Source organism: Macaca thibetana, chromosome 18, assembly GCF_024542745.1.
Source record: "Macaca thibetana thibetana isolate TM-01 chromosome 18, ASM2454274v1, whole genome shotgun sequence".
Classification (NCBI taxonomy): Eukaryota; Metazoa; Chordata; class Mammalia; order Primates; family Cercopithecidae; genus Macaca; species Macaca thibetana.
The window spans coordinates 32,091,842-32,118,402 of record NC_065595.1 but is presented as its reverse complement, the minus strand read 5'-3'; the positions used below and the strand labels follow the sequence as shown (position 1 = coordinate 32,118,402).

General features: G+C 50.3%; 1 protein-coding gene across 8 annotated transcripts in view; it reads left to right on the top strand.

The window, feature by feature from the left end:
• Positions 1–3,805: 3,805 nt before the first annotated feature.
• Positions 3,806–26,561, top strand: part of CTIF (cap binding complex dependent translation initiation factor) — a 336,841-nt gene continuing 314,085 nt past the window's right edge. For 4 of the 8 annotated variants that reach the window (XM_050768155.1, XM_050768154.1, XM_050768151.1 and 1 more), the window contains exon 1: positions 3,837–4,086. The gene's annotated coding sequence lies outside the window, so the exon portion shown is untranslated. Of the gene's footprint in view, positions 4,087–4,758; positions 4,830–6,214; positions 8,487–26,561 lie in introns of those variants that run through there. The other 4 variants (XM_050768157.1, XM_050768156.1, XM_050768152.1 and 1 more) reach the window with 4 other exon arrangements.

Below are 26,561 nucleotides of genomic sequence, written 5' to 3'. Positions count from 1 at the left end.
AAGCTGTTATCTCTCCAGGCCAACACCACGGTTACAGAGCGTAGACACTAGACTAGCAACTTCCTTCCTTCTGGGGGGGGGTCAGTGGCCTCCAAACTGCATGATGAAGCCATTGTCTAGCTCCCACAGTAAGTCATTAGTTCTGCAATGCCTCCCAGGTCAACGCCGCATAACAGGAATTTTGGCCACTGCTGACCTTCTCCTAGTGGGAAGTAATAAGTGGATGTAGCCCCGCCTTCCTCCCAGAAGCCTTCTCTGACCCTTGTAGCTGACTGGGAACTCTTAGTTCATTTGACATCACTTTCACACGGTGGGGGCACTTCATTCATTTTCCTATTATCTGCTGGGCATCAGCCTGGTCTCAGCTCCTGAAGGTAGGTAGCTTCTCTCACCCACCACCTTGGTAGGCTCCCACTAGGCCTTCAGTCAATGTGTGTACTGACTAGTAACTTTTCCCTGGAATGGCTACAGCTATGGGGGTAGATGGAGAGAAATCATGGGAAGAAAGGAGAACTAGTACTTTTTGCTGCTATCTTAGGCAAGTGTGAATGAGGAGAAGCAACTCCTTCAAACAAAGCAAAACATTCTGACTTTTCATTTCTAGGCAGACAGGGGCAAGTCCTGGCCCCGCAAAATCGGTCACAATTAAACCAATGCCAGCATCATTTGCTTCAGGAATCTCCAGTTCCTTCACTCTGCACCTAGCAGCTCTTCCGACAGAAGCCTGCAGGTTGGGCATGAAATCAATCCCAGAGCAGAGGAGGAACAACAGACAATGGGCCACATAAGCCTCAGGCCTCCCACCTGGGGGAACTCTGGTCTGAGGCAACTACAAGGCCTTCCTCTCAAACAAAGATGCCCATTGCAGCCTGAAATGCCCATCATCAGAGGCCACTGAAGAGAGCTCTCAATAAGAAGACAAAAGTGTCAGAGTTGGAGGAGAGAATCAGAAGAATGTCTTATATGTTAATGACAGTTTATTAGACTGGAGGTAGAGCAGAGAGCCAGGCACTGAGGATGTGAAAAACAGGAGAGAAGTTTGGGTGGGCAGGCAGCAGCAATGCAAAATCCCAGGCATTGCCCAGAGGAGGCAACGTTAGGTGGGGCAGCAGGGTAGGGAGGGGAGGAGCATGAAGAACTTCGGCTGATGTTAAGAGAGCTAGGCCAGGAGCAGGTGAAGATTAGAATTGGGTCCAGGTTCCTTGAAGACAAACCTAACTGATTTCACATATTAAGATGTGTCACCCTCAGGAATCCTTACTGCACTACTAGCTCTGCTGGTGTGAGTCTGCAGAAAGAAAAATTCAGGGATCATTTTGGAGGGCCAGAAAGACTCAGGACAAGAAAGGGCATCAACCATCTTTGACCACTTTCCATGTGACACAGCCAGTATAAACCCATGATCACCACTGGTTCTCACAAGGCCAAGAAAAGTTGTTGAGTAAGTGGCCCAAGGTCATCTCTTATGAATGTTAAGTAAGCTGCCCAAGGTCACAGAGCCAGGATATATCATGCCTGGGATTCGAACCCAGGGGTCACACTGACGCCAGAGCCTGTGGTTCCCACTGCCCCTCTTACCCTAGGTGCATACCCTAAACGGAGGTGTGTACTCTCGGTGGAAGCTTCACATTCCACATATTCCTCAGCCTCTAGCGTCTCCTCACCTCTGAGGGTGTGATTTAAGCCAAAGCAAAGCCAAGACCCAGACAATTTTATTCTTATTTCCTTTGCAGGTGGCGTGCCTGTCACACAATATGTAAAAACCAACAAGGACAACAAGGTAAGTAAATGGGAATTTGCTGAATGTGTAGATTCCAGTACTATTATTTAATATTTTATAAACCCAGGAAATTGTCCAGATGTTAAAGCATACAAATAACTCACTGCTGAGCCAATGAGCATAAACGCTGAGGGACAAACCAATGGGAAGAGTCAGCTGTGCTTAAACCTGTTCCTTTGCAGTGGGTGACAGGGGCCTGCCACCCAGACAACTGGCCTCCGGCACCCACTCTGTACCGAATCATGGCTGGGCATGAGTTGCTTAACTCTCTGGGCCTGTTGCCTCCCTCCAGAAGGGAGGAAATGACAACCACCATGGCCTTTGGTACAAGAATCAAATGAGTTGTTCTATAGGATGTGAATGTCTATGCTGTTTTGTGTCTCCAGCCCAGGAGACAAGTTCTCCACACAAAACAAAATCCCACCCGTCCTTCAAGGCCCATGCCACGCTCCAAGGCTAATTTTTTAAATTTTCTGTAGAGAAGGAGTCGTGCTGTGTTGCCCAGGCTGGTCTTGAGCTCCTCAGGCTCCAAAAGTGCTGGGACTGTAGGCCTGGGACCTTTCAAATTAGGTCTCTTCTCTCATCTGAAGACTTCGTACTCTTTAACCTTAATCAGATGCTTATCCTTTTCTTTCTCTTTGTTAAAAATTCTAGAAATTCTTGCTGGGCACGGTGGCTCAAACTTGTAATCCCAGCACTTTGGGAAGCTGAGGTGGGTGGATCACGAGGTCAGGAGATGGAGACCATCCTGGCTAACACAGTGAAACCCCGTCTCTACTAAAAATACCAAAAAAACTTGGCCAGGCGTGGTGGCGGGCGCCTGTAGTCCCAGCTACTGGGGAGGCTGAGGCAGGAGAATGGCGTGAACCCGGGAGGCGGAGCTTGCAGTGAGCTGAGATGGCGCCACTGCACTCCAGCCTGAGAGACAGAGAGACTCCGTCTCAAAAAAACAAACAAACAAAAAAAAACCTTAGAAATTCTTTGCTCAAATATCACTTCCTCCAGGAAGTCTTCCTGATCCTCTACCACGCCCCACCCACCCTCCATCCATTTGGCTGCTCCAGGTTGTGTGGTGGGGGGAATTTCACAGTACTTTGTGTTAAGCGCTGATTTATCCCTTATATAGTACTTTCATTGACTGTAGTCCCTATACTGGACTGAGCTCCTTGAGCGCACAGACTGTGGGTCTTACCTGTCTTGGCATTCCTAGACGTTTCTGGTCTGTGGAAAGTGCTCACTAAATGTGAATATAAACTAATGAATATATGGGTTTCTACAGCAGTTTATACTGCATTACACGGCTCCTCTAATGAATTTCTAGCCCCCTTCCTTGTTGGGGTATACACTATTTTATTCAGTATTTCTCCTGAAGGCCTCTCTGTACCAAGCTCAGTTTTAACAAAAACATTGGTGATCTGGTTATTACTGAATTATCCACTACGTTGAATTCTCCCAACTACCCCGTCCCAGCCCTTAGCTTGGCCGAAGGAAAATTAATTGGTTGCAAAGTGCATATCTAATTACAACAGCCAGCCCCTGACACTGAGATGCTCAAATGTTAATTATAACATATGCATCTCAATAACCGACGGTGGCATTTAGTGCGGCATTAATCACGCCACATGAGCCCCCCAGTGCATGCACAAAGCTCCTTTTTATCTGCCATTAGCACAGACTTTGCACTTTCAGCACGGAAGTTCTCATCCTTAAAGTCTTTCTGACTCTAAAACCAACGTTTCCCTGAAGCCTGGACTTCGCCTAAGTCCCCGGGTCTCCCACCGCAGAAGCCCCCACCCAGGGCTGCGCCAGTGCCGTGGGGTCGCTGGGCGGCGGGTTTTGGCGTCGGTAGACTGGGCTGTCTTGGCAGCTAAGCCGACATCCCGAGCGTCCAGGGGCCACCCCGCTCTCCAGGGCCCGCCATCCTGGAAAAGAAAGGCGAACTACATTACCCAGCAGGCCTCCCGCCGCCCTCTTTCCTTTCAAGTCTTTGCACGTGGCCGGAGGGGAGGGCGGGGCCTAGACGTCACTCTCCTACATTCTCTTTCCCTGTTCAGATCAGGGATCATTTTTTTTCCTTCCTCTACTCCCTCCCCCCTACCCGCCCCTCCCTCCCTGTTTCCCTTCCCTCCCTCCCTCCCCTCTCTGCTGGGTCTGTGCGCTGGGGCGCCCGATCCCCTCCGCAGCTGGGACGCTCCGAACTCGAGGCAGGAGTCGGCTCTCTGGAGCCTCGTCCCTCCCTTCCCCTTCCCTGCCCCCTTCCCCCACCCCCGACTCGGGCTTGGCGCGGCGGCCAGAGGAACCCCGAGGTGAGCATCTCCTCTCCCGTCCTCCTCTTATAGTCACCTCAGCTTGCTGATCGATTCGGGTACCCGGGAGGAGGGCTGCGTGACGTGCGCGTGCTTATAGATAAATCCAGGAAAACCGCCCCAAACAATCAGCCCCTTTCCCCCTCCCTGCGCCTGGGCCAGCGGGGTGTCCGCACCCATCTACCATCCCCTCCTCCCCCTCGGTGGGAAACTGCACTCCACAGTGTCGCCCCCTCCCTGGGTTTGTCCCATTCCCTGCCCGGTTCTCCGCCCCGCGGGGTGCCGTGGCCCTGGAGCTCCGGCGCCAAGGGGGGCTCTTGGGGGGCGCACGGCTGGAGCCCGGCTTGCGTTGGAGCTGCGCTGTGTAGCCGCTGTCATGTGCCGGGTTCCGACCCGGGGGGAGGAAGGGAGCGAGCGCGATTCCTCTCCCTTTTGTTTTGAAGCCCGCATTTGCTGCATCGAGCAGTTGGTTTAGTACCAGCCAAACTTGCAGCTGTTCAGACCGCGCTCCGCGGAGGTAGGGAGCGCGTCTCGGGGTGGCGTTTGGGGGCCGGGGCTGCAGCACTCGGGGCTGCGGGAGGGACCCCGAGAGTGTGTCTCCACGCCGCCCCTCCCTTCCCCGGTGACTGATTGTGTCTGTGGCAGCGGGCGTGTGTGAGTGTGCGCGCCCGTCCCCGCGGGCTCGGGGATGTCTGTGGATGGCTGTCGTCTAGACAGGGCGCAGCCCCCTCCCTGCGTCCCCGGTGAGCCCGCGGGCCGCGGGGGGAGCGGGGGATGGGAGCAGAGGAAGAAACGAAATCGGTGGACCCGTTGCGGTCTCCCCTTTGGTTATTCCCAACGGTCGGGGTTCTGTTGGCTTTTTTATTATTCCTGTAGCCGCGGTGCAATCGGGCCTGGGGAATAGATACGCCGGGCGGAGAGGGGTTCACTTGACAGGCTCTGAAAAGCCACCTCTGGGTGGCGAGTGACCCAAGCGGCCGTGGGGTGGGCTCCGGCTCGGGTTCATCAGCACGACTAGCAGGTAACTGTCCCGGGCCCCGGTCATGGAGGAGGGCGGGCGTGGGGTTGGGGGCGATGGCTTGGGCTGCGGCGAAGGTCTGGGGCCTCGGAGGGCCGCGTGCCGGTGCCTGGATATGGCCGGAGGGGGCGTCCGGGACACCGCGCGCCTGAGCCGAGTGTGTTTCTCTATTGATGGTTAAAGACAATCGGGAAGGGGCGGTCTGAGTCCCTTATCTGGGCGGTGTTGGTTGTTTGGTTCCGCAGAGTTTTCTGGGTTGGGGCTGGGGGGTGTGAGCAGGGCAGGCTGTGCGGCGTGTAGAGGGGAGGGCTGGCTGGCGGCGCCGCGTGCGTCCCCACCCCGAGGAGTGAGGCGTCGCCTCCCCCGCCCGGCTGTTTGTGTGTACACACGGCTCCGGTGTGTGTGGGGGGCGGGGACCGCAGACCGCGGCGTAGTGGGGACACGCGTGGGCCCCGATCCCCCGCGCGACCGGTCCCGCCAGCCCCCTCCTCGTCCGAGTCGAGGTCTTGTGTCCCAGCGCGCGCGCGCCCGAGTTACTTGGAGAGGGGACCGTGCGGCTGTGGGCCGGGGAAAACCGTAGGGTCGCGTGTGCTGGTCCTGGGTGCAGGAGTCCCAGGTCCGCTGTGCGGCTGGGTCACACAGCCCCTCCCTCCGCGCCCGCGACGCCCCCTGACCCGGCAGACTGGGGGTCCACCCGGCGGCGCGGGGGGTTAGTTTGGCTGCGCCGCCCCCAGTCCACGCTAGGGAGACCCCACACCGAGGCTTTCGGTGGGTGTGCGTGCCCGCGCTCGCCGCCGCTGCCTTCGCAGATCTGGGAGAGTCAGCGACTGCCTACCGCAGCCCCGGCCCTACAGTGGGAGCCCAAGGCGGCCCGGCAGCCCCAGCGCGCCCCAACCCAGCCCAGCCCGCCGCCCGCCCGGCGCTGTGTCTTTGCGGCCCAGGGATTATCTCCCAGGCCAGGGGCCTGCGCGACCAAGGAGGAAGCCGCTGGAGCCGCCGGCTCGGCCGCGGCTAAAGCCTCCGTAGGGCGAAAGTGACACAGCGCGAGCGAGCGCCGCCGCCGCTGCTGGGGCCGGTGCCGAGAGGAAGGAGCCGCCCAGAGTGCAGGGAGGGGCTGCCGGCTGTCCGTTTCCAGTTCCTCCTGCCTAGGGCCCGGTCTGGGCTGAAAACCTCAGGAATCCAGGCTCCTAGCAGGCTCGGGCTGCACAAGGAAATGGCCTGGCTTTCAAGAAAACCCAATTATACGTGAACAGAATGCACCGAACAGACGCTAGAAGGTGGCCAGGACACGCTCAGGTTGTCTGGGGAAACTCCCTCTGAGTGTTTGACACAGGATTCAATTTACACACAAATCACCTCATCTGTGTCAAGCATCTGTCCTGGATAATGGATGCTCAGAGGCAGTAATTTTGTAACACATTCTAGGGTACAGTGTCATCAGTGATTAACAGGTTGCTAGAATAATATGTTTGTATGACCTTACAGGGCAGGTTTTCTTACACCCCCTCCCCCCGCCCCCGCCCCCGCCCAGATATCATAGCATTTATTAAGAGGGTCCTGTGAAGTAGGAGAGTATTAGCCCCATTTTACAGATGAACACACTGAGGCTCAAAAATGTGGCTTGCATAAGGCCTCTCGGTGGGGGAAGGGCCACATTCCCCCTTTTCTCAACTTATGGCATTTAATTCATAGTGGCCACTTTTTTTTGAGTGTGGATTCTTGATACCTCAGGAAATACTGAAACTAAGAAATAGAGTATATTATGCTGACACATATTCTTTCTCAAAACACTCTTGATTTGCTAACCATTCCTAATGAGAGCAGCCACTAAAGAAGGGAAGTCTGCATTGCTGTTACTACCACACATTTAATAATTTGCTGTTGGTGAATGGATAGCAGCTGCGATACATCCAGTTTCTACCAGAATCATATGTGCATGTAATAAATGTGTATGGTATGCCTGTTCATGTAACAGTTATCTATGTTCATATGGCTGTGTTCATTGAGTCTTTATTGAATTCGAGGAGCAAAGAACTTATACTTGCCTGCATGGATTTCTCAGAATTCATGCGTGTGAAGGTTGTCAGACAGCCTGGAGGGTTATTAAGTTTAGCCAACTAATCAATTAATTAACCATTCACTCTATATGTATTGGGCACCTATGTGTTTGTGTATATAGAAGTGCGTACAAATAAAATTTATCAAATGTTCATTAAGTCCAGCAAATGTTTATGAAGCACCAGCCTCACTTAGGCCAGATACTCTGCTACTCTACAAAGATAGTAGAGCAGAAATAGTTAAGTTGCAATGCAATAACACAGCCTACAGGAGGGAACAAATCATAAATATTTTAGAGCAGTCACCCTGGAACTTAGTCAGTTTCACATATGTTGGTTTCAAGGGGCCCATAATGCCAGTTCTTATTCTAGAGCAAATGCAGAAGGAAGCGATGGGAAAAAACACCTTAATGGCCCTTGTTACCCTGAACTTCAGGCTTTTTGGAACCTCCTGGGAGGGCCCAGAGGTCTGCTCTTCTGTGGAAGTTAGGCAGCTGATGGAAATTACCCTGAAGCCAACCAACAGGCTTCTGGGGACGTAGAGCTAAGGAGGTGTTCTCTGTGGTCCCGCCTCAGCTCAGATGTGCTGTGACTCAGGGAGAGGTTGTGGCTTTGGTCAAGGGCTCACTCAGGCCCTGCCTTGGGTGTAGGAGTTTCTGCCTTACAGGTCTGTGTAGATGTGTTAATACAAGTCTGCTTTTTATCTAATCCCAAACTCACCGTCTGGTCAGATATTGTCCTCTAATTTCATTTCCGTTTTGGGCTCCATTGCCCTTGTTTTAAGGTTATGTTGTTTGCAGCTCAGGTCATGAAGGAGGAGACAGGAGGTGGGTGGTTAGGATGGAGAGAGAATCCTGAGCCCAGATAGAGAACAGGAGGTACAAACATGCAGGCAAATTGCGGTTTCTGAGAATTCTCCTCACGTGGTGGCATTTCTGCATAACTTACCTGATAACACAGCCCCATTTGGTGTCCTTGGCATGGCAGGGGGAGGGGGCATCTACCTCTGGGCCTCACTGACTCACCGGCACCCTGAGCTCAGCTGCTTCCTTTCAGGTTTGGTTTTCCTTTGCCCGCTGCCTCCCACTGCGTGCAGTTTAATTTAGAACCTTGCTGTAATGGTGGCCTTCTCCCTGCGTTGGCACCGTGCTCTCAGCATGCCTCTGACTTCAGAATTAAGGCCGGAGCTGTGGTTCACAACGGAGTGAGAACAGACACATCCTTGGATCTCTGGCACCCAGAGCTGGAGAGGACTTTGAAGATGATCTGATCTTCATGTGAAGACCTGAAGCCTAGGGAAGTGGAATGACTTGCCCAAGGTCATGGTGAGTCCTTAGCAGAGTGGGTAAAAAATCCTGGAATTTGATATTTCATCCAATATTCTTTCTAGGTACCATAATGCTTTCTGGAAAAAAGTTGGGTTATTACTTCCCGAAGAGTGAGAACTCTTTATCTTCTTCTCTCCTGTCTTCTGGTTCTGGGAAGAGCTCTGAAATTCATTTTTTCATCTTGACTTTTCTTTCCTTCACAACTGGCCCTTCCTGCCTTATCTTCATCTTTGGCATTCATGAACACGTGAAGGTGTGTATTGGGGAAAGATGGAGGGTCTTGGTGTCCTACAGTGCTCTCAAACTTGGTCTGTGGCTTTCTCGCCCTGAGTCAGGGTCCTCATGAACCTTTTGGAAGTGTTTGCAAAGCTGGGATGCATGTGTACTTTTCTAGGAAGAGAAGCTACAGATTTCATTTGATTCTCAACTGACTCAAGTAAGGACGAAACTACTGGTGAGGAGGACAGAATGGTTGGATAGTGGTTGGTTGACAGCGGGGCTACTTTAATACCCTGCACTTGATTTGGCTTTACAGTTTGCAAAGTATTTCACACAAATTATCCCATCTGCGTTTTATAATAGGCAGTTATCATTATCAGCCTGTGAGGCAGTTGTTGTTATACCCATTTTGCAGAAGAGGAAACTGAGCCTTCGTGGTTAGTGGCATGCCCAAGTCACGAGTAAGCAGTAGAGCAGGGATATGAACCCTGACTTCAGACTTCAGGTCCAGTGCTCAGGGCTGAGGTGCCTTGCTGTCTGACATCATTATGATGAACAGAAAGCCTTGAACTTCCCAGAGCTTCTTAATGCCTACTGTTCACTCATATTCAGCCATAGAGCCAGACCCAAATGCTCACTTACCCAAGGGGTGGGGGAGATAAAGTATGGGAGGCAGTTACCATAGCAATGATCTGTAGAGTGGAGCCAGTTTGGGATGGTTTCATGGATGAGGTGAATTTGGCAGTAGGCCTGGCTCATGGTGGAGGAGGTTTTAGGCTGGGACAATGGCCCAAAAATGGTTAGGGGGAAACTAGGTGCTTGGGGTGGGTAGAGCAGACCTAAGAGGTTTAGTTGATCATCCTGCAGTTTGTGGGAGCTTCACAGTAGTTATCGGGCTGTGTTTCTATGCCTGTCTCTGTCCTTGGCCCTGGGGCTACGACAGTGAACAGGTACAGCTCCCTGCCTTCAAGCAGCCTGCTTTCTAGTGGGAGAGACAGACGCATAAGCCGTTCCGTTCAATGTGATGTGGGGAGTCTAGGTGGAGAGAAGCCCAAGCCCCTTATAGCGGCACAGACAAGGGGCAGATACCTGCTCCGGCCTCAGATGTCAGGGAGGGTTTCCTAAAGGAGACGGCTCAGGAGCTGAATCTTAATGGATGAAAAGAAACTGGCCAGGAGAGGAGATGGGAGAAGGGCATTCAGGGAGAAGGCATGGTGTGCGCAGGGTGTGGAGGAACAAGGCTGCCTGGGTGTAGGAAGGAACGGCAAGCAGTGAGGTCAAATGCAAGGGCGGAGAGGCAGACAGTGCTCAGAGTGGAGGAGCTTTGTGAGCTTGGCTTCAGACCTTGGCTTTTAGCCTGCAGGTAAGGCATAGAGGCAGGGCTTTAATCAGAGAGGTGTGCAGCCTTGTTTGGATTGGAAGGGAACAGGACTGGGAACCGGGTGGCCACGGGGCTGGTGAGGCAGTAACAGGTTCCCCATGGCATCCACGTCACAGGGGGTGAGACCTGGAACAAGGGCCATGCATCTAAGGATGGACCAAAGGTCATACATTAAAATTAGTTAGGGAGTAAAGTCTGCAGTGATTACTTAGACTTGGGGGATAAGGGAATCGTCTCAGTGGCTCCCTGGTTTGTGGCCTCACTGACTGGGGGGACAGCAGCTCTTAACTCAGGTGTGAACTTCTGGTTGCTGGAGCAGGGTCTGCTAGGGTTGAGGTAGGAGGGAAGATCACGGTGAGTTCAGTGCTCAGGTATTGCTAGCAGGATAGTGGGGTGGTGCTGCCTTACAGACAACGCACTGTGCAAGGTAGAGGCCGCAGAAGTGTGGGCCCAAGCTGAGCCCTGCGAGTGGGGAAGCATCGGCCACTGAGCGTGACCACAGTGAGGGCTGCCGGAGACAATGAGAGCAGACCTCTTCCTCCCATTGTCAGAGAATCCTTTGTCATGCTGGCCGCTGTCGTCAGGGAAGCCAGGCGGGGATGCTGTGTCATGCTGGAGGCCCAGCTGGCAGAATCCCGCGACAGCCAAGAGCGTGTTTCAGCTGGAAGCATTAGAGTGAGTTAGGGGAGAGGCATTTTGCTTTTTAACATCCACAGTGAGCAGAGCCCTGTCCCAGCCCCTTGGAGTGTACAGAGTGGGGAAGCCCTGAAACCTGCTTCTAGGAGCAGGTAGTTTTGTTGGGGAGAGAAGATATGAACATATGAAGCCACTAAAAAGCTGTAACAACCCCAGGGAAGAGTGGAATGCAAATTAAATAGAGTGTTGCAGATCCCTCTGTTCCTGCCATACTTCATTTTTATAGAGCTGGTATGTTTTAGGCGAAGGTCCAGTCTTTGCATGTTTGAATTCTCAGAACCGACAATAGTGCCTGGCACATAGTAAGTGTGTGTTCAGTCTGTGTTTGTGGATCTGCAGGGATGTGCCCAGAGTTAGTTGTCTGGGGTGGGAGGTCAGCCAGGGAAGGTTTCCATAAGCAAGTCCAAAGGGAGCATCCCAAGGCTGATTTAGAATACTTTGAGTACCACAGTGGAGTAAAAATCTTGAAAACCTTCCAGTGACAGAGCACCTAGAAAGGCTGTATAAGCTGTAGCTAGCGTCCTTTCAAAGCAGAGCTAAGCTCATGGAATGTAAGGGAAATCCCCAGGGATCTCAAAGGGAGTGTGGAGGGTGAGCTCCAGCTGGGGCTCATCTAGGCCTGGGGATTGGGAGAGGTGTTGAGGGGTGGCTCCTGGCCTCAAAGCCCAAGGGGTTGAGTCCTGACTATATCTCCTCTGGGACTAGAGATGATACCAGGAATCAAGAGCCCTACCTAAAACAGGACCTGGCAAAAGTTTGCATGCTGGGAGAAAGGGTGGACTAGACACCAGCCCATCCGCATGGGGGATGGAAAGTGGGCATGCTGCCTTTTGTCCTGACCTGGATGTGAGGTGGAGAAAAATCTTCCCTAGAAATGTGAGCCCTCAGGCCTGTTAGAGCTTTGAATGTCCACTACACATGTGGTCCAGGAGGCCCTCAAGAGAGAAATTAGCATGTAAAGCCTTGAGGGCCAGTGTCTTCCTGACTGGGAGCTCTACAGCATCAGGGGCCTGGGGAGAGTCTGGGGCTCTTTGCCCTTTGCTGACTTAAATCTCCACCTTGGGAGATGCTTTGCGATCAGGGCAGGGTGAGTGAGTGAGGAGAGGGAAGAGAAAGGGCAGAGGTGCTCCTCGGTAGGAATCTTTTAAAAGGGCCTTGCAGATAGCTGCACAACCTGGGGAGGCATGTGCAGGATGGCAGAGAAGGACAGTTCCATCCGAGGCTTCGTCTCTTAGGAAAAAACTTCAGATGAGCCCTGTCTAGGAAGCTCAGAACATTCTCCCTGCTGCATACTCAGGTCAGGTTCTTACAGATAAGGCTTCTTTCCAGGGTCCCCTTAAGGGTGTCCTGTGCAGATTGCAGTTGCTACTGGTCCTCCAGACTGGGAACTACATTGTCTTTCCACGCCCTGAGTCTTTAGTTCCCCCAGTTTGAAACTCAGGAGTAGAGGTCATCTGGTCAACCCTCTACCTGGTGTGGGAGTCCTGACTGCAGCAGCGCTTTTTTCCAATGTGCTGCTTGTGGCTGGGAGTTTATTGCCTCGGAGGCAGCGCCTTCCCTTGTGTTATAGCTGGAAAGGCCTTGTACTGAGCTCTGGCCACCCTCCTGGCTGGCCGTTTTCACCCATGGCCCCTGCAGCTGTTGTGAGAAATGTTTCTAGACCTTTCACCATCCTGCTTGCTTCTGCTGGAAGGGCCTCCATTTGTCAAGCTGAGCTTCTGTGAGAATCCAGCCAACTTCTGTCCTAACTTACCTCACACAGAGGCAGCTTTTGAAGATAGATGTGAGGGTAGCTGAGCCGGCTGCATAGGCGCAGTCTGTGATGGGGGAGTTCTGAGAAGCTTTGGCTCAGTGCTTTTCGGATGATCATGAGAGAGGCAGCAGCACCTGCTGCAAGTTCCTTCCTCCAACGCCCAGAATACATTTCAGCTTATAAGTAAGTGACTTGGGAATCCCATGCAGGGAGCTGTGTGGAATTTATTGAGTGCAAGGAGTTTACTGAGTGCCTATTATATGCCAGGCACAGTGCTGGGTGCCTCTGTGTGCCTTGCTAAATGAAAGTAACTTCTCTGAGCGAGACAGACAGAGGCAGAGACATAGTAATGCCTAACTGCAGTTGTGACAATTGAGCCCTGAAGGGATTCAGAAAGAATGTGTGTGGTTCCATCCAGAGTGGGTGGAGCTGACACATTCCCCATACTGTTCCCTTATAGGGCCTTCCCCTGGGGTAGGCAGCATCATGATCTCACCAGTAGCTCAGAACCCACAGGCCTGTCCCACACTCTTGGGTCATTTGCTGAGATACTTACACGTCTGAACCATGAGATCAAAAAAGTGACCTGCTAGAGAATTCACATCTTGGCATGTCACCAAACAGGCTGGTGTTTACAAGCAAAGTATTTTTTACAGTATGCGGTTTATCTGTCTCCATTATCTACCTACAGTGCCCTGGGCACTCTCAGGAAGCAAAAAGTCTTTCTGTTCCTCCATCTCCTTGATGCTTGGCATCTGTGTGGGTCACATATTCGGCAGATTGGGTAATAAAGAGCCTGCGTTGCCTTTGCAGCAAGGTTGCATCGGACGGCTGGACGTGCCTGGACGTGCTCTGCCACTTGCATGAAGGACCCTGTGTAGACCAGGCCAATAGTGAGGGTCAGGGATTCCGAGAAAGCACCTAGTTTCTCCTCTTCTCCCTCTAAAAATGGTTTATTCTGCCCACATTCTATTGATTTGCCTTAATCCTTTTACCTGTTAACCTTTGCCTCAGTTTAGTGGGCACACACAAGGTATCTGCAGTGGGTCTGGCTCTAGGAGTGAGATGAGATGAATTGGGGTGAGCCTGGCTGGGTCCCTGCTGCCCATCTACCCATCTTGCTGGGGAGGACAGAGCAGCCTTGCTTTAGTGTAAGCTCGTAAGTATGGGGTCAGGAGAATGAAAAGGGTGACGAAGCAGCCAGAAGTAGGATGACTGTGAATTTTTTTTTTTTTTTCAAATGGATAATCATGCTGGGACACAGATACAAACTGAGGTTGTCCTGGGTAGGTGGGGGCTTATGACACATGGGCCAGGGGGGGCGTATGCATGTGGGTCATACCTGACATTTATCAGACACTGTTATCAGCCATTTATACTGCAGGGTGCACATAGGGGTGACAGGGGAGGTGCTCGTGCACAAGAGAAGTTGGCAGCTGTTTCCTTCCTTTGCTTAGAGGACGTAGGGGAAAGCATTATCTGTGGGGACTGGACTCAGAATTCAGATGGGGCTCAGTTTACAGCCACAGGGTTCTATCTTATATCTCACCATGATCTCAGTTTGGGGATTGGGGTGAAAGTATGGAGAGATGAAAACCATCTGGCTTGTGGGATGTTATTGGCTACAGGTAAAAGAACAGTGTACTAATGATGGCTTTAAAAACAAGGTGTTTCAGCTCAGCCAGAAGTCTAAAGGTAGGCGCTGTAGGATTGGTTCATTCAGGGAGTCAGCGATCATTTCAAGGACTTCATCTCACGTAGTCTGCCATCTTCAGCACACTGGCCTTTGTTCTCAGGCCAGTCCCCTTATGGTCAAAGCATGGCTGCCACTGCTCCGGCATCACGTTCTCACATAACTGCGTCCAAAGGCAGGCAGGAAGGTTAGATTCTCCTTGTCTGTCTTAATTTGTCAGGAAGGGAAGCCTTTCCCAGAATTCCCCTGCTGGAGATTCTATCAAGTCTCCTTGAAGAGAAACGAGTCAGTACCCATGCCTCCGCCTCGGTGGAGGAGGAGAAAGCAAATCCCTGGTGCTTTTGCCTCATCTAGAGCAAGAGGCAAGCTCTGTTTGCAAGGAAGTGGGGAAGGGAGCAATGGTTGGCTAAGCAAAGAGGAACATTTACTTCACCAAGTTTCAAGATGCTTTTATTTATTGGGAGAGAATTAGTGAATTAGCTTTATTTAAATATAATTTTTTTAATATCTCAATATTGTTGAGTTTTTTGTTTGTTTGTTTTTTTTAAAATATCACCCCCCAGTTCTGGCAACCACCAATCTTGTTTCTATCCTATAGATTTGCCATTTCTGGTAATTACTACTTTTTAAGCTAATAAAAAAAAAGTAATGCTGGTGCATAGGACCCCAGGTGTTCCATGGATGCCTTTTGTGTGCCCAGAACATGGGTTCTGTGGTCCATTCTCCCAGCAGCTCCTCCACTTTCCCGACACTGGGGCCAGGTGGAAAACCCCAGTAGGCAGAATTGTCCAGAGGGAGGGAGCGTATGTCACTGGTGGCCTAGGCAGCAGGACTGGAAAGGCCTGAAGGCCTGAGGCTCCGGTGGGTTGGTAGAGGACAGCAGTCACCTTTGCAGGCAGCTGTGGGATGGGGAGAGGAATTGGTGCTCAGCAGTGGCCTGCATACTCTGCAGAATGAGTTCTGTTGCCCATGCTGATTGGGAAGCCTGGCCCCAGGGAATGCAGGGCATGGGAAGATGGTGGTGGATGCCACCTTCCCCTCCCCAAACCACTATCCCCTCTATACACACACATGCAAACAGCCCAGGCCATGGGACTGACCATGCACGCTGAGAGACAAATCTGTCCCCTCTGGGCTCCTCTCCACTCTGCTCAGGGTGTCATTGTGTCCTCCTCCCCATCTTCCCACAGTATTGGTCTGTGGGTTGCTAGAGCACGTAGCACTTCCCACACTCCCTGCCTCCTTATCATTCCTTGGATACTTGCCTATCTGTGCCCTGGGATCATGAGCACCTTGCTGCTGTCCTGGGAGTCATCAGGGCATTTCCTATAAGGCTAGGGTGGTGCTGGCCACAGGGTCCATGCCTCATGGAAAACAGTATTTTTTTTTTTTTTTTTTTTTTGAGACAGAGTCTCGATCCGTCTCCCAGGCTGGAGTGCAGCAGCGCGATCTCGGCTCACTGCAACCTCCATCTCCCAGGTTCAAGCAATTCTCCTGCCTCAGCCTCCCATGTAGCTGGGACTACAGGTGCCAGCCACCACGCACAGCTAATTGTTTGTATTTTTAGTAGAGACAGGGTTTCACCATGTTGGTCAGGCTGGTCTCACGGGTGATCCGCCCGCCTCAGACTCCCAAAGTGCTGGGATTATAGGCGTGAGCCACCGCGCCTGGCTGGAAAACAAAGTCTTTTTAAGGCAAGACACATATTTCTAGAAAGGGATTTGTTCATTTGATTATCTGTCCAGATTCCAAACCAGTTCAGTGTGGCACTGCACAGTGCCCTGGACGAGGACTTACAGATCTCTCTACGTTTTCCTCCCTAAGAGGAAGAAAGGTAATCAACACACCTGTTCTGGGCTGAATTGTGTCCTCTCAAAATTCATATCCTGAAGTCCTAACTCCAGCACTTCAGAATGGGATTGGTGGCCGGGCCTTTAAAGAGGTAATTAAGGTAAAATAAGATCACAAGGGTGGGCCCTAATCTAGTATGACTGGTGTCCTTAAAAGAAGAAGAGGACACGGATAAGACAGAGATGGGGTCAACAGTGTGAGGACGCAGCGAGAAGGCAGCCATCTGCAAGTCAAGGAGGGAGGCCTTGGAAGAAATCAACCCTGCCAACAACTTGATCTTGGACTTCCAGCCTCCAGAATAAATACATTTCTGCTGATGAAGCCACCCAGTCTGTGGTGGCCTGTTATGGCAGCCTTAGCAAATGAATATGGAAGGATTCTCCCCTGCAGCTTGCAGAGGGAATATAGCCCTGCTCACACCTTGGTTTTGGACTTCTAGCCTCCAGAATTATGAGATCATACATTTCTGTTGCTTTCAGCCACCTGATTTGTGGTCCTCTGTTATGGCAGCCATGGATACTAATACACATGCATTGTGTGTTATGCCTGTGTTTAGGACTGCACCCACTAAGTGTATTTCATCTTTCAGCTCGGAGTGTAGTCATTATCTTCTTTTGCAGACACATCTGAAAAGTTAGCATTCCCCCTGAGGTCACACAGGGAAGCCAGGCTACAAACCCAGTCCTGTGTGGACTCTGGCCTGTGAGCTGCTGCATTTGGGCAGTGGGGAGATGTCTGTAAACGCAGGAATTGAATAGGTGGTCTTTCTCCTGAAACCCTGGGTGATCCAATAATAACTTTCAAAGCCTAAGAGTTGCTAAGTGTTGTGGTGTCATAGTGAGAACTTTGCTTGTGCTGTCTTCATTAGCCATTACAGCTTCTGTTTCATAGATGAGAAAATGAGGGCACTTCTTCCAACAGGGACATTTAAGCAAGAAAAGCCAGTGACTTGGCCAAAGTCGCATACCAGGCTTGCCACTGAGAAGACAAACTGAGGACTGGTTCTCTGAGCTGTGCCCTCTTGGCTCTCTAGAATGAACTGTATGGAAATTTCTGGGTTCCTGTGCCTTAGTCCGTTTGGGCTGCTATAACAAAATACCATAGACTGGGTAGCTTATGAACAGCAGAAACTTATTTCTTGGGCTAGGAAGTTCAAGATCAAGGTGCCAGCAGATTCAGTGTCCGGTGAAGGCTCACTTTTTCATAGATGGCACCTTCTCACTGCTTCTTTTCATGATGGAAGGGGTGAGGACGTTCTCTGGGGTGTCCTTTATGAGGGCACTAATCTCATTCATGAGGCTCCGCCCTCATGACCTAATTGCCTCCTGAAGCCTCCACCTCCTAATACCATCGAGTCAGTGGTTGGATTTCTAACTTACGAATTTTGGGGGGATACACATATTCAGACAGTAGCGGAGGTTGAGTGTTTTACCCCAGGCCACACAGCTAAGAAGCGGCATAACCCGTTTTGCTCAAGCTTTGCCTGTCACACACAGGGATTGGCAGGTTCCCCTATAGTCTCCTGATGTTCTGAAAAGGTCACTGGTTTTAGATTGGCCACTTGTGATCTGGCTGCTCTCGGGGAAGTCACTTCACATCTGGGTGCTTTGTCCTCGGTGACCTCAGGGCTTGAACGAGATGATACGAAAGTCTCTGATCCTCTCATTCTGAGGTTCCCTGTGCCCATCCTTCTATAATTCAGGGATTACATCCTTAGAAGGGAGAATCCCTGAGATGTTTTTGGCATTTGCCTACACCGGAGGGAACAGTCGCACATCTGCCTGATATGGCCAGTTGGAAGTGTGGTTTGGCCATTCATTCCCTCCCTGTAAAATTAATTCTTCGCACAAGGTAGAAATGATCCCCACCTTGTGCCAGGTTTGTTCTAGGCTTTTGAGGGTGTGGGCTTTGAGTGACGTCCACAAAAGCGTGTGGGGAAAGGGTGGCTGGTGAAGTGATGTCACTGTGATTTCCTCCTCTAGGTGAAACAAAAACGGTCGTTGCCTGCAGCCTCATTCGCACCAGAGAGAAGCCAGCCACGGGTGTGGCAAGCCTTGGAGGCCCAAGTTGAGCCAAAGACCTCTGTGTCTTTCCCTCCATCCTGTTTCCCTTTGCCTTTAGGCCCAGGGGGCTGGCAGATGAGGGTGAGGAGCAGGTGATGGGGTAGTTCCTGGAATGCAAACTGTAACCAGGGCAGTCAGAACAAGGATTGTAAACCTGCAGCCGCCCAGCTCCTGGCTCATCCCACGAGGCATTCATGATTTTACTCACCTCATTAGAAAAGTTTACTTAATGTATCTGTCATAGATTTTAGAACTGGAAAAGAGGTTGAGTGACTTTCAAAGTTCCTGGATCTCCATGGCCCGCTCATGACCTCAGAGCTCCAGCCTCCCAAGCTCCCCTGACACCAGTATTTGGGTGGAATGGGACGAGGCCTGCAGATTGCAGCGGGTGAAGAGGCTGTGCATGGCCAGCTGCTGTGGCGGGGTGGCTGTCCGCCAGTGTGACCAGCTAAGTTGTCTTCTCATTTCTTGCTGTTGTCGGTGCCACCAGGGGTCGTTACTCCTGGCATCGTCGTGAGGTGCCTGGGGAGCTGGCAGCGCTAATGCACTTCTTCCAACGGGGACATTTAAGCAAGAGAAACCAGTGACTTGGCCAAGGTTGCATACCAGGCTTGCCAGTGAAAAGACAAACTGAGGACTGGTTCTCTGAACTATGCCCTCTTGCCTCTCTAGAATGAACTGTGTGGAAATTTCTGGATTCCTGTGTCTCCCTCAGGAACTGGCTCCAGGCTGCCACTGTACCCAGCGGCCCTTGTCTGTCTCCTCCCAGGCTGAGGCAGGCACTGAGGTGGAGGCACCCTCTTCATTGTGTTTGTCAGTGGAGAGGTTGTGCCTTTGCAGGGTGGTGGGGATAGGGCTGAAAGCCCCTGAAGGCAGGATCCAGGATGGAGGAGCATTATCACGCTCTGGTGGGTTGGGGGCATGACCCCTTTCCCAGCTTCTCCTCTCTGTCAGTCTAACACCAGCTCTTTGGAGAGAAAGAATTTTCCAGGTTTCCTGAGATTTGCCTGAGGGCCCTGGGGCTCTCCTTCCCACTGCAATCTGGGAGATGGGAGAGACTCTAAATGACTTAATCACAGGTCTGAAAGCCCAGAAGGACCTGGGAGAGGCTTGGCCTCCTGCAGGCATCTGCCTTATAGCCTCCAGGGAACTGGAAGCTTACAGCTTTGCAGCCCAGGCCATTACTTGGCAGCCCGGGCCTAAAGACATTATCTTAGACCAAGGTGTGCCTCCCGGTAGCCCTGGCTGTGATCTGAGAGCCACACAGAATACATATCCCATTCTCCTCCCAGGGTGACCAAATATTCAGAGTGCGAAATCTTCTTTTGGAGATAAGCTCTCTTCCTTTAAGGATTCTCTGGACAAGGTGTCCAAACCTCTCCTGGCTTCCCTTCTCTTGTACATCTCTTTTATCAATGCTTCTCCTAAAATGGGGACACAGAATGGAATACAGTGTTTGAGGTGTGACCTAAGTGGCGCAGGAATCATGCTGCTGTCACCTCCTTCCATCTGGACACTATACTTCTGTTAATGTAGCCCATGACTGTGTAATCTTCAGGGGCAGCTTCTAGATATGGGGGATTCCCATTCCTTCACAGCTCCTGCCAACATAATCTGTGGCAAAGATCTGTTTCCCCTGCCTGGACTCTTTGCAGCCCTGATAAGTAGCCCAAGACCACCTCATCTGAGTCCCCTTTGAGTGGCCCAGGGAGCTAAGGTCAGGAGTGTTCAGAAGCTGGTGAGATTACTGAGGCTTGACCCACTTTGCAGAGGAAGGCTGGAGCTTTCTGCCCAAAGTGACTGTGATGGGGATTGGGGTGGATGGGCTTCCAGGCCTGGAGAAGGTGGGGATGGTTCATGCAGGCTCCTACCCCTGAAAATCTGGCCACCCACTCACCCCTGGGAGCCAGCTCCTGTGTCTTAGCACTACCACCTGCCCCTGGGCTTGCAGGCCTCTGGCTTCATTTCTTTTTTGCTCAGGAAGCAGAGATAAGGTTTGGCACTCACCTTTGCCCAGTTGCATAGAGACCCTGTGACATGGATGTATTGGATCACTTCCCTGGCTGAGCAATGGAGGAAACTGTGTTTCAACTGAAGACATTCTTGTGGTGTTTGCCCCCAGGGAAGTCTCTTGGTATGTGTGTGTGAGACACAGGGCTCAGTTTGGGGTATTGGGGATGGGGAATAGGGGGCAAAGGAAAGGAAGACTCAATTGTCCTCTCAGGGAGCCTTCAGCCAGCAGGAGAGAGAAACCCTGAGCACGCTGGCTCATGAGAAACGTGTATCAAAAATTTCCTTTTGCTAGGAGGAGGCAGGCAGGACTTTCAGCTCCCCAACTCTGGGCCATTTCTGGAAGCATGAGGGTTTGGAGCTTGTCTTTTTATTCTAAACATCAAGCCTGCAATTTTAACTACTGGACTGCCCGTTGGTCTTGTCTGTCCTGAGCTGCCTGCACATCCGTCTGATCGTGGAGGGTGCGTGGTGAGTGCTCTGCATCGTCTCAGCAGCATCTCTGCCTTAGATGGATTTTCAGCTGCCCATCTGGAAGGTCAGGATGCCAAGAGGCGGGGGCATCACTGTGGAGTGATAGTGAAGAATTCCGGTTTTGAGGCTCATGAGCCCTGGCTTCCAGGCCTGGCTCTGCATAAAGCTCACTACAGAATCTTAAACTCTTTGTGCCTTGGTTTCCTCACCTTGCCTCGCCTTTTGATAGTGGAGTTGGAAAGGCCCAATGCAAGGGGAGGTGATGGTCTGCTCAAGCACCCCATGCCAAGAACAGAGATGTCAGTGATTCACAGGTGCACAGAGAGCAAGCTGGGGACCCCGCTGGGACAGCCTCAAGTACACACTCTGGAGTGCTCAGACTGGCTTGTTACCAACTCAGCTGCTCACTGGCATTGTGTTTGTTTGCTTGCTTTTTGAGACGGAGTCTCGCCCTGTTGCCCAGACTGGAGTGCAGTGGTGCAATCTCGGCTCACTGCAACCTCTTCGTCCCAGGTTCAAGTGATTCTTGTGCTTCAGCCTCCTGAGTAGCTGAGATTACAGGCACGTACCACCACACCTGGCTAATTTTTGTATTTTTAGTAGAAATGGGGTTTCACCATGTTGGCCAGGCTGGTCTCAAACTCTTGACCTCAGGTGATCCGCCCGCCTTGGCCTCCCAAACTGCTGAGATTACAGGTGTGAACCACCACACCCAGCCTGCTCACTGGCATTGTGACCTTAGGAGAGTTAATTTTCTAGAGCTCTGCTTCTCCAGCTCTGAGATCGGCATAATAGTGTCTACTTCATAAGGCTGCTGTGAGAATGAGGACTAATGTATGTTTTACACTTAGCCCAGTGCCTGGCATGGAGCTGAGTCTCTGGAAAGGACAGCCGTTCTTACGATCATAGGCAAATATAGTGTGGTCAGAAGAGTGCAGCAGGGACTGAAGGAGAGGCGGGGCTGTGAAAGCAGATGGACTTGCAGATGGGGGAGAGTATGGCCTGGGGGTAGGGACAGGAGGATGGTGGGGAGGAGATAGAGAACTCGAGAAACAGTATCTTGAAGGCCCCCTGCAAAACTTGTTTGGAGACCTGGAAATTCACAGGTGTCAGTCACCCTTGGGCTACAGAGCGGGCTGGGACTGAGGCTGGTCATGAACCATTTTGTGCTCCCCATTGTCCCAGCCAGAGCTTTTGGATGAGGGATAGGCCCGTGACCAGAGCCAGGCCAACCAGGGACCTTCCCTGGAGTTTTCTGAATGGAAGCTGGGAGAGAAAGGTCCTTTTCTTCTTGAGGGCATGGCGTGAAAGAAGCCTGGAAGCTTTGGCCACATCCACTGCGGGTGGAGAGACCCTGTCCTGGGGAGAGAGCACAGCACTGGCAGCTGAAGAGAAGCAGAGCTGGAAACTTAAGAGAACCGCGACCTCTGCCCGATTTGTCTTCCTCTGGCTTGGCGCTAAATTTGTTAGTTTCTATAGTCTCTGTATTGGTCCGTACAGGCTGCCATAATGAAACTCCACAGACTGGTGGCTTAAACAACAGACATTTATTTCTTCACAGTTCTGGAGGCTGGAAGTCCAAGATCACAGTGCTAGTAAATTCAGTTTCTGGTGAGGGCTCTCTTCCTGCCTTGCAGACAGCTGCCCTCTTGCTGGGTCCCACACGGTCTCTCCTCTGTGTTTGTGCACATGGGAAGAGACAGCTGTCTGATGTCTGTTCTTATAAGGAAACCACTTCTATCCTAATCAGATCCCAACCTTAGGACCTCACTTACCCTTTATGATCTCCTTAAAGGCCCTGTCTCCAAACACATTTACGCTAGAGATTAGGGATTCAACATACAAATTTTGGGAGGACATAATTCAGTCTGTAACACTTCTCTATTCAGTAGATTTCCTTCCTTCCTTCCTTCCTTCCTTCCTTCCTTCCTTCCTTCCTTCCTTCCTTCCTTCCTTCCTTCCTTCCTTCCTTCCTTCTTTCCCTCCCTCCCTCCTTCTTTTCTTTTCTTTTTTTTCCTTTTCTTGCGAGTTTCACTCTTGTTGCCCAGGCTGGAGTATATTCCCTTTCTGTGCCTTAAGGAATGGCATTCCTACCACTGGTAGAACACACAATGATTTTCAGTTAGATACTTATAAACTGGTACAAAATGTAAGCCATGTATTCATCTATATGTGCATTAAAGAACAACAAACACAACTAGTACATAGAACTTGTGATGTTCACAAGTGAAGGGAGTATTCAGTATTGCTCTGCAGGAGGCTGAGTTTAATAAAAAGTCAGTACAAGGTCAATAATAATGTTACAGTTGGTACACAGGTATGACAGAAAACTCCAAGGTAGTGAATTTTGGGTAATGTCGCATGAGTTAGTTTGGGTTGGGTTTGTGTCACTTGGCACTGGTAGAGTTTTGAATAATACATGTTCAATTTCAGCCTGAGGCTACCTCTTTTCATGTAACAAATGTGGGTTCCTAAATGTTTATTTACATCAAACCTTTATACATATGATTGTAATTTCGATTCACAAAAAGTGGTCAGCACCTAAAGACAGCTGTAGTAAATATTTTTGTAAAGAATTCTTTTTTATAGTATCTAGTTTGTTTCAAAAGCACCTATTTTGCAAATTTAGATTCTTTTTTTTTTTCTCTTTGAGACAGAGTCTTGCACTGTCACCCAGGCTGGAGTGCAGTGGCATGATCTCGGCTCACTGCAAGCTCCGCCTCCCGGGTTCACGCCATTCTCCTGCCTCAGCCTCCTGAGTAGCTGGGACTACAGGCATACACCACCACTCCTGGCTAATTTTTTGTATTTTTTAGTAGAGACAGAGTTTCACCGTGTTAGCCAGGATGGTCTCGATCTCCTGACCTTGTGATCCACCCGCCTCGGCCTCCCAAAGTGCTGGGATTACAGGAGTGAGCCACCGCGCCCGGCCTACAAATTTAGATTCTTAAATAGTAACTTGTTATCTAGGATTTTGGTCATTAGAAACTTCTCAGTTGGCACCTGAAAAACATCAGCACAATGACAGTTGATATATTTAATTGTTCAAATGATCATCTTAGCATCAAATATGCTACAATAAGAAGTGTTATCTTTGACATCTATTCTCCAACTAATAATAAATGTACTTATCCAAAAGTTAAGTAAGGGGTGTATTTGAGAGCTAACCCATCCTGGTAAACTCATACTGGAAAACCTGATAAGGGTTTGCAGCTCTTTTTCAGAATCTGTAAGAGTTATGTTGTAGGAGAGAGAATCACCTGTAGCACTGGACTCAGCATTTTTAGACTAGAATATCCTCTCCCATCTTGTGAGTGATGGTGATCATATTTTCTGAATCAAAAATCAGGATGGATATTTGAATATTTGAAATCAGAACTTCTCCTAACTATCATCTTTTATCTAGATGGGGACTCTGGAGTCTCATTCTCAAATTTGTGTATGTGCTCATACAAATTTTTAAGTTTGTTTGGTTTTTTTACTTAAAAAAGTGGCCCTACCTTCAGACCACCCTGAGACTTATTTCCTCTTCCTAGTTTCCCCAAATATCTTAGCTCCTTTATTAATATGATAGAATGTTAAATGAGGTCTGCATTCCTACCACCCCCCCCCCCCCGATCCTAACAAACAAAAGAATATTTTCTAATGTTACCTATGGAAGCGGATAGCTTGGTGGGCTGAACAAATGATTAGAATTTAAGAGCCTAGTTCTTATAAGTATTCTAGTTACTGTTGACTGTGTGAAAAACCACCCCAAAACTTAGTGGCTTAAACAACAATAATCCTTTGTCCTGCTTTTTAGTCTGTAATTTGGGCAGGGCTCAAGAGCTACGGTTTGCATCTGTTCCATGTGGCATCAGCTGGGCTGCAAGCAGAGCTGGAAGATCCACTTCCAAGATGGAACATTCTCATGGCTGGCAAGTTGTGCTGGCTGCTGGTTCTTCTCTATGCAGGTTTCCCCACAAGGCTGCTTGGGCTTCCTCAAAGCATGGTGGCTGGGTTTGAAAAGTGAATCCCAATGTAGAGTGGAATAATCGACATTGGAGACTATGAAAGGTAGGAAGGTGAGAGGTAGGTGAAGATTGAAAAATGACCTATTGGGTGCAGTGTTCACTATTGGGGCATGAGTACACTAAAAGCCCAGACTTAACCACTACGCAATATATGCAAGTAGGAAACCTGCACGTGTACCCCCTAAATAAATACAAATAAACAAAACAAAATAATTGTATATTATGACCAAGTGGAGTTTATCCCAAGAATATGAAAAAAACCAAACCACAAAAGTGAATGTCCCAAGGAACAGGAAGGAGAGAGTGCTAATTTCTTAAGGCCTGGCCTAGAAATGCCAGTTATCTGACAGTCTCTGGAGTGTCACTTCCATATACTACTGGTCAAGCAGTCACAGAGTCCAGATTCAAGAAGATGGGGACATAGACCCTACTTCTTGTTAGGAGGAATTTCAAAGAATTTGGAGGCTATTTTTAACCATAACAACTGGTCTCACAAGAAGGGAATATCCTTCCTTCTTTTTCTTTGAGACAGAATCTCGCTCTGATGCCCAGGCTGGAGTACAGTGGTGTGACCTCAGCTCACTGCAACCTCCGCCTCTTGGCCTCAAGCCATCCTCCCACCTCAGCCTCCTGAGGAGCTGGGTCTTCAGACTCACACCACCATACCCCGCTAAATTTGTTGTATTTTTTTGTAAAGACAGGGTTCCACCATGTTGCCTAGGCTGGTCACGATCTCCTAGGCTCCAGTGATCCTCTCACCTTGACCTCCCAAAATGCAGGGATTCCAGGCATGAACCACCGCCTGGCCTATCCTTCCTTAGTACAGATCTTCCCTGAGGTTTAGATTCACCTTCTACTTTTAGTCTTTAGTGGAGGGGTGAAAAAGAAATGTTTGGCTGGGTGCGGTGGTTCATGCCTGTAATCCCAGCACTTTGGGAGGCTAAGGCAGGCAAATCACTTGAGGTCAGGAGTTCGAGACCAGCCTAGCCAACATGACCAAACCCCATCTCTACTAAAAATACAAAAATTAGCCGGGCGTGGTAGTACATGCTAGTAATCCCAGCTACATGGGAGGCTGAGGCAGGAAATCACTTGAACCTGGCGGGTGGAGGTTGCAGTGAGCCAAGATTGTGCCACCACATTTTAGTCTGGGTAACAGAGCGAGACTCTGTCTCAGGAAAAAAAAAAAAAAAAGGAATGTTTATAAAAACTTGCTTGTATCATTTGAGCTCAGTTATACTTAGTAAATGTTTTGCTTGAAGCCCCTTTTATATTCTAATTCTTTAAAAGTGGCTCCCCCTTGTCCTGGGTATATAGTGGAGGTTTATTTCTTCAGCCACTCCCAGAAATTGCTGAGATTGGGAAGTGCAGGCTCTTGGCTTTGCAGCAAGGGAGTCTTTTGCAGCAAGACCATCCACAGTTAATAGCCTTCTCAGAGAAACTCCACTGTTGCAAGACCCTCTGCTGGCTGCTGGGGGCTGCAGAGATGGATCAGGGGACACTCCATCCCCGTGCCCCACTTTCAGGAAGCCCAAAGTATCACCGATGGAAAGCAATGGCCTCAGTGTCGCTTTTTCTCAGGGTGTCCTTGTCCCCTGGCAGAACACAGTGGAAACGTGTCTATATTCTGAATGAACTGTTGACTACTTCTCTTTTCCTTCCTGGGGCACTTGATTTTAGAAAGTGCCCTGGCCTAGAAGGTACAAGACCTGGCTTCCAGCTGTGTCAGATAATTTCCCCACTTTGTTTTTCTCATCTGTAAAATAGGAAATTTGGTCTAGGCCAGGGGTTGGCAAACTACAACTTGCAGACTAACTCCAGCCCAATGCCTGTTTTTCTAAATGAGGTTTTACTAGAATACAGTCATGCCTGTTTCTTCACGTACCTCTACGGTTGCTTTTGGCTGGTTGCGAAAAGAA